The following is a 6,000-nucleotide window of genomic DNA, read 5'->3' as shown; positions in this document are numbered from 1 at the left end:
AAAACTGGGATTTCACTGAAGATTCAGTTCTTATCCCTGATTGTCCTTCTCTTCCCTTCGCTCTCATCCCTGGCCACTGTTCAGGTACCTAACAGGCCCTGTTTGTATTTACATGACTTGGCAAGTGGAAAAAAAAAAAAAGAAGGTCTTGATTGGGTTCATCTGTGCAGTTCAGCATTGAATTTCAGTTTTGGCTTTGTCTCCCCTTATGCTTTCATTAAGCTGCTTCAAGACTATCTGTCTTAGTTCAAAACACAGTTATTCAGGGCAGTATCTCCACGTGTTTTGGGGCAGATGCTTAATGGTAGGAATTGCCTTGACACAACTCAAACAAGGTCTTGGGACATGACGTTGTTTGGCTGTGTACTTAATGTGCTTTTCACTCCAGGTCTCATCCCAAGTGGAACCCTTGGCTGTTACTCAGTGTTGATATTGAATAGTAGCACCTCTACAACATGAAAGATTGGCAGTGTGTGTTTGGATCTGCTGCTAGACTGTGCCTTTGGGTGGCTGAGACACTGGGGCAGTGTTAGGTGGAACAGAACTGAAAGGACTGAAGTCCCAGCTTGGTTATGTCTTGTGTAATGGCATTGGAAAGGAGTTGGTAGATGCCTGGGTGGTACAACTGGAGTAGATACCAGACCTGACTGCAGTTTCATGGCTCAGATGCAGCTTATTTGCAATGTGCCTGTCACTGTGCTATGTTTTTGCTGATCGTGGCATCTTCAGTTAGGAATTTAGCTTTCTTTGCCTCAGATGATTTTTTTTTTTCTTAACAGGAGCAATGAGTTACAGGTACCTATAGTCCCATGAATTTAGGATTTTTTTCAGGTTCATTTAGTGTCATACTCCATTCAGATCAAACAAAATACGTTGGGTTTTGTCAGTGACAATGGCAATGCACTTACTGTTAAGAATAACTTTGCCTTGCCCAGAGCAGTGTAGTGCAGAGAAGTGTAACGAGTGCATATTTTTGAGTTAGTTAGATGGAAAACAGAACCAATGCATTAGTCATCCTGTTTCATTTTAGTTGGCTTTTTCTGTGGTTGTTGACTCCAAGAAAAACACGTTTGTCCAATTTACACACAAAGGGAGAGGCAGGATGTATCTCTCATATAATATCACACTTTTCAATGAAAAATACCAGTATGTGTCATTGCCATGTGCCTGCAAACACACAGAAACAAAGGCAGCACTAGTATTTCATGGGAATTGCTCATTTTAAATTGAGTATTTTAGAAATATTCTTGGTGCTTTATTTGCTTGAAAACTTGCCTTTGGAGCAACATGAATAATGTGTCTCTAAGATTTTATTCTAAAATCCATATTGAAGCAGGGTGCATGTTGCCAAGCAATCCTGACAGGGAATCCATGGTGCATTTTGGGCTCTGGAAAGTCTGAGTTTGTCAATGCTGTGATGTTTTGCATGTGACTGCCATCCTGCCATGTGAAAGAACTGTTGGATGTTGCACACTGAAACCACCAGCACAGGCAACAATGCTCTTAGTTGCAGAAGGTTCTTCCCTAAATCCCACATCATTGCAGTATTTAAACCTGAAAAGAGGCTTACCCAGAATTCTTCATCACTTTAGCACATGTGAGTGTGCTTTACTCCTTTTCTGAGGAAGTGTTGAATAAGATCCTCTGACTCACTGTCACTGATGTTTGGGTCTTCCAAGCTGAAAGAAATCTAGTGATGTCTGGGAGATATGTCTCTTTTCCATTTATGTGCAGTTCTCTTGGGTCTCACAAATTGGGAAACACCTAGTCTGTTTGCTGACATGCAATAGTTGGGATGAGAGTCTATTTTGAATTATAAAGACAATTTGTTGCAGGTTCTTGAGTGTTTAACCATTTCATAACTCCTCTGTTGTAAAACTGGATTTAAATGACATGTGGATTACGTGTGGCATTTAAAAAGTTGCACGTTGTATGTGGTCTCAGGGTTCTGCTCTTAAGACTTTTCTCATTTCCCTCTTTTTTACCTAAAACTCAAGTTTACCCTTGAACCAGGAAAAATGCAAAGTTTTATTTTGAAAGCAAAAGGTGTTTGAAGGGAGTAACATTTTCTACCTGGAAAATTATTTTTGTGGCACTTCTGTTATTTCTGCATTTAAAAGTAATCAAGTATGATTTGGATCATGACTGGAATTGGCAGTTGAGTAAAAATCATTGTGCCTTATCAGAATGTTAAAGGTTTAAAAGTTGCATTCCTACTGGCCCCTGTTTGATGTTTACTGCTGAGACTCTGCTGGGTCTGTGCATGTCCAGTTTCTCTGGGTAAGGTGTTGGGTTTGTACTGTAGGAACACACTGGTGAAACAGTGAGAATAGTTTTCATCTCCCAAGGTTCTTAAACCAAAGTAAAATTAAGTGCTATGTGTTTGCCTATGCTTAGTTCAAGAGGAAGTGTCTGAGAAGTTGTTTAATTTTTCTGGAAAGAACTTAGAGCAAGGAGTCAAAAACCCAGGAAAACAATGTCCTCTTCTTTATGTTATCCTTTTTGTCACTTCTGCCTGAAGGAAGGAGCTCCCTTAACTTGTGTGTTTTGTACATTGTCAGAGTTTAAATGCAAATTCCTGAACTGGTGACTCTGCTGCCCGTGAGTGAAAGAGGCCAGAATGTGCTTTTTCATTTACATTTAGTGCCAAGAATGTTTTAATAAAGATTTCATATTTTCTGGGTTGCAGAATTAATGTAGAAAACTTGCTTTTGCTTTATGAAGCTTATGTAAAATTGTTGAACTTTCCCAAGAAGAACCCAACTGTACAAACAAAAAACTTCCCAGTTGTTGCAAGTTTCATTTTTGCTTCCAATGTAATATATATGGAAAAAATTGCTCTTCTGGCTATTAGTTAATCAAAGAATTATTATGTACAAGTGTCTTATCCACTTTATATTAAAAGAAAATATACATTCACACTGCCTGTGATGCAGGGGTTGAGGAAGGCTGGACTCAGCACCGTTTTAAATTGTTGTTCAAGATCACATGAAGGTGTTTTAGGATCTCTGGGTCTCCAGAGCTCTTCTATTGTGGATAGAAAGGAAGAAACAATTTTCTAGAAACTAAACGTGAGCGAACCCTGTAGGCGTTTGCAACGAGCAAAGAAAGATGACAATGTGTTTCAAATGTGTTGTAAATAAGAGATCCGAGGTATCCTGGAGTTTTTGGGGGAAGGTAGAGTAGCTGAAGAAAACTTGCTGTTGCCCTAGAAATGTGTTTGAGTTTCTTCTTGTGTATTCAAACTCCTTATGTTTGAAACAAAGGAATGTTTCAAAATGTGTAAATGCCTCATGCAAATTCTTTATGAAATGTCCCCCAATGATCAATGGGCTATGTGCTGTCTATTTAATCAGGACATCACTGAATTACTTTTGCACTCAGAGAATCCCTTTCTCTGTTTTCCAGGGGAGGTTGCACTATCTGACAGAGCCATGTACTCATCTGCTGTGTGTTGACACAATGCAGTTGGCATTAACTGAGCGATGCTAACTGCTTCTTAATTGAGACTCAACTGAAAGTCTGCCCCAAAATTCAGTGATAGTAGTCAACTGCAGATAGCCAAGAATGTCAGAATATTGAATTGAACAATGATCCTAGAAGATGGAGAATGAAATTGTGTGCTAATTTCTGAGTCTTTGCGAAAAGCATGCTGAAAGGGCTGAAGGCTTTGAGAAGTCTCTAGCAAATCCCATAGCTCTCTTGTTAGTTCTGCTACCAGTCCTTTAGGTTAGCTGCTGATGTAGAGCTGTGCCATAATGTTTATCCTCATGTATGCCTCATTCTTAAAGAGGATTTTCACTTCTGAGTGTCAGATTAGAGCTCATTCAGCTACAGCACCAGCAGCAAGAGCAGTTGGTCTCAGCACAAACTTGAGATTTCCAGGGCAATCACTTGAAATTAGTTTCATAAAACATAGTGGCCTTGAATACCCTATACAATACAATGATTGCTTTTTCAAAGTGGACATTATTTAATCATTTTGTTCCGTTACATTTGAGGGAAGGATCTATTTTATTTGTAATTGGCTGTCTTTGATTCTCAGTTCTATAATCCTATGCTGTTTTTCTAGTGTAGTTTTTCCTACGTTTACAAAACCCCCAACTAGTATGTAACTTGTCACTGGGCTGTGCTATCTGTTTTACCTGGTTTTAATGCTCTGGAGCTGCAATACCCTAGGACTGTGGTACAGGCAAGATTAACTACTGCAGGTTACAATTTGTTTCCTGGAAAGGAAGCTACTATCACTACTGTTAATGTCCCTCCAGTGCTAAAGGGCTGTCTGTGCCACTAAGTAGTGGCAGTCTCACATGAAGTGAAATTTTAAGAAATATTTAGTTCTTCTGAGATCCAGAGAGTTACTTTTGTGGGTAGAATTAATTCTGCACTAGTTCCTTAATTGTGCATGTCCTTTACATAGTCATTTAGATTTCTCTTTCTATTGAATCCTACTGTGATTTTTTTAAAAAAGGTTTTACTGTTAGAGTGTTTATGATCATGTGGTTTAACTCTGGTGTACGAAACCACACTCAGTGTGGATTGTGATTCGGTGGTAGTTTTTATAGAGAGGTAAGATTTTTCTTTATAGAGTTTAAATAGTTTTGTACTAAAGTCAATCCCTGTGTTAGGCTGAGGTTTTAAACTTTATGGTGTATTGAAAACATGGCTATATTTTGCTGAAGAATAAATGTTGTTGGCAAACTTAGTTTAACACAGTGAATCTGATAGAAAGCTTTTTTCACTCTGCCTAGAAGCTTTTTCCCACCTGTTGAAGCTTTTTGACACTGGGGGAAGAAAGAAGCATTAGCTGTTGCAGAAGACCCAAAGAGCTAAAGCTCTGAAAAGACTTGGATACTGGGGTGCTTCCAAACTTCTTCTTCAGCATTCTTCTAAGCTCCTGCATAGCTCTTTCTTAAACTGTAAAGGTGCATAACTGTACTGCATGAGGATTTTCAGGTCTATGAAGGTGTATTTTAAGGACATATAAAAAAATACTGCAGTCCTGACAGTGAGGAAGTTGGTTTGTAGATCCTACTTATTCTCCAGTGAGCTCTGTGAAGGAGAGAGACATTGTGTTATCTCTTCTTGATGTATGTCATTTGGTAGATGGTCTGAAAAGATGCCTTATGAATTATGCTCCACACAAAGTGATAGAAAGATCAAGTAGTAATAGTTCTGTACAGTCCTACCTATAGCCAGTAATTCAGTAGTTGAATGGAAGCCTTTCTGTGGTTTGGGAAACCTGAGTTTGTTTTTCTCCTTTTGCATATATCCAGCTGTCCTAAATACAGTGCAATAGTGTTTGTGAATTAGTAGTTTAAAATGAGACTGATGGGGAGACACATCAGCACTTAGACCTGTGGCTGGATTTGAATGGAGGTTATTTTTAGCACATGATTTCATGGAAAGATCCAGAACATGTCTGTCTAAGGGTGAAAAATAATTCTTTGGAAGCTCAGAAAAGAGCAAATACATCCTAAAGAGAAGTGCTTACCACTCATCTCCAAGATTGCAGGGAAAAGTCAAGATGGTATTAAAATAAACTCAATTCACAGCATGTAACTTAGTTTATGTGAGAATCAAGTTATTAACTACAGCAGAGAATGGCATGGAGTTTATTATTTTGCACAGTGTGACATGGGGTAGAGTTAGCAAAACATCATCATGCTTAGCTAATTAACCTGGTTATCAGCTCTGGGTCTTTGTTTAACAGTAGATAAACTATTCCCAGGCATTCCAACTTATTTTTAATAATATAGTGAGCTAGTCAAAATAAGTGTGTTTTCATGCAAAACAAGAAGCATAACAGCTAGCTAACCATACTCTGGTACAACATGTTTTGTATTAGTTACATGAAAAATTCTAGTTAAATATGCTTAAAGTGGAATTAGGAACAGGAGAAATGTTTGCATACGCTGTGCCTGAGTTCATGTGCATGCAATGAATTACCCAGGTAATTAAAGTTGCTTGGTGCAGTGAATGGCTTTAAAAGAGATACAA

Source organism: Acanthisitta chloris, unplaced genomic scaffold (assembly GCF_000695815.1).
Source record: "Acanthisitta chloris isolate BGI_N310 unplaced genomic scaffold, ASM69581v1 scaffold13016, whole genome shotgun sequence".
Lineage (NCBI taxonomy): Eukaryota > Metazoa > Chordata > Aves > Passeriformes > Acanthisittidae > Acanthisitta > Acanthisitta chloris.
The sequence above is the reverse complement of the archived record's forward strand: the minus strand, read 5'-3'. Positions refer to the sequence as shown.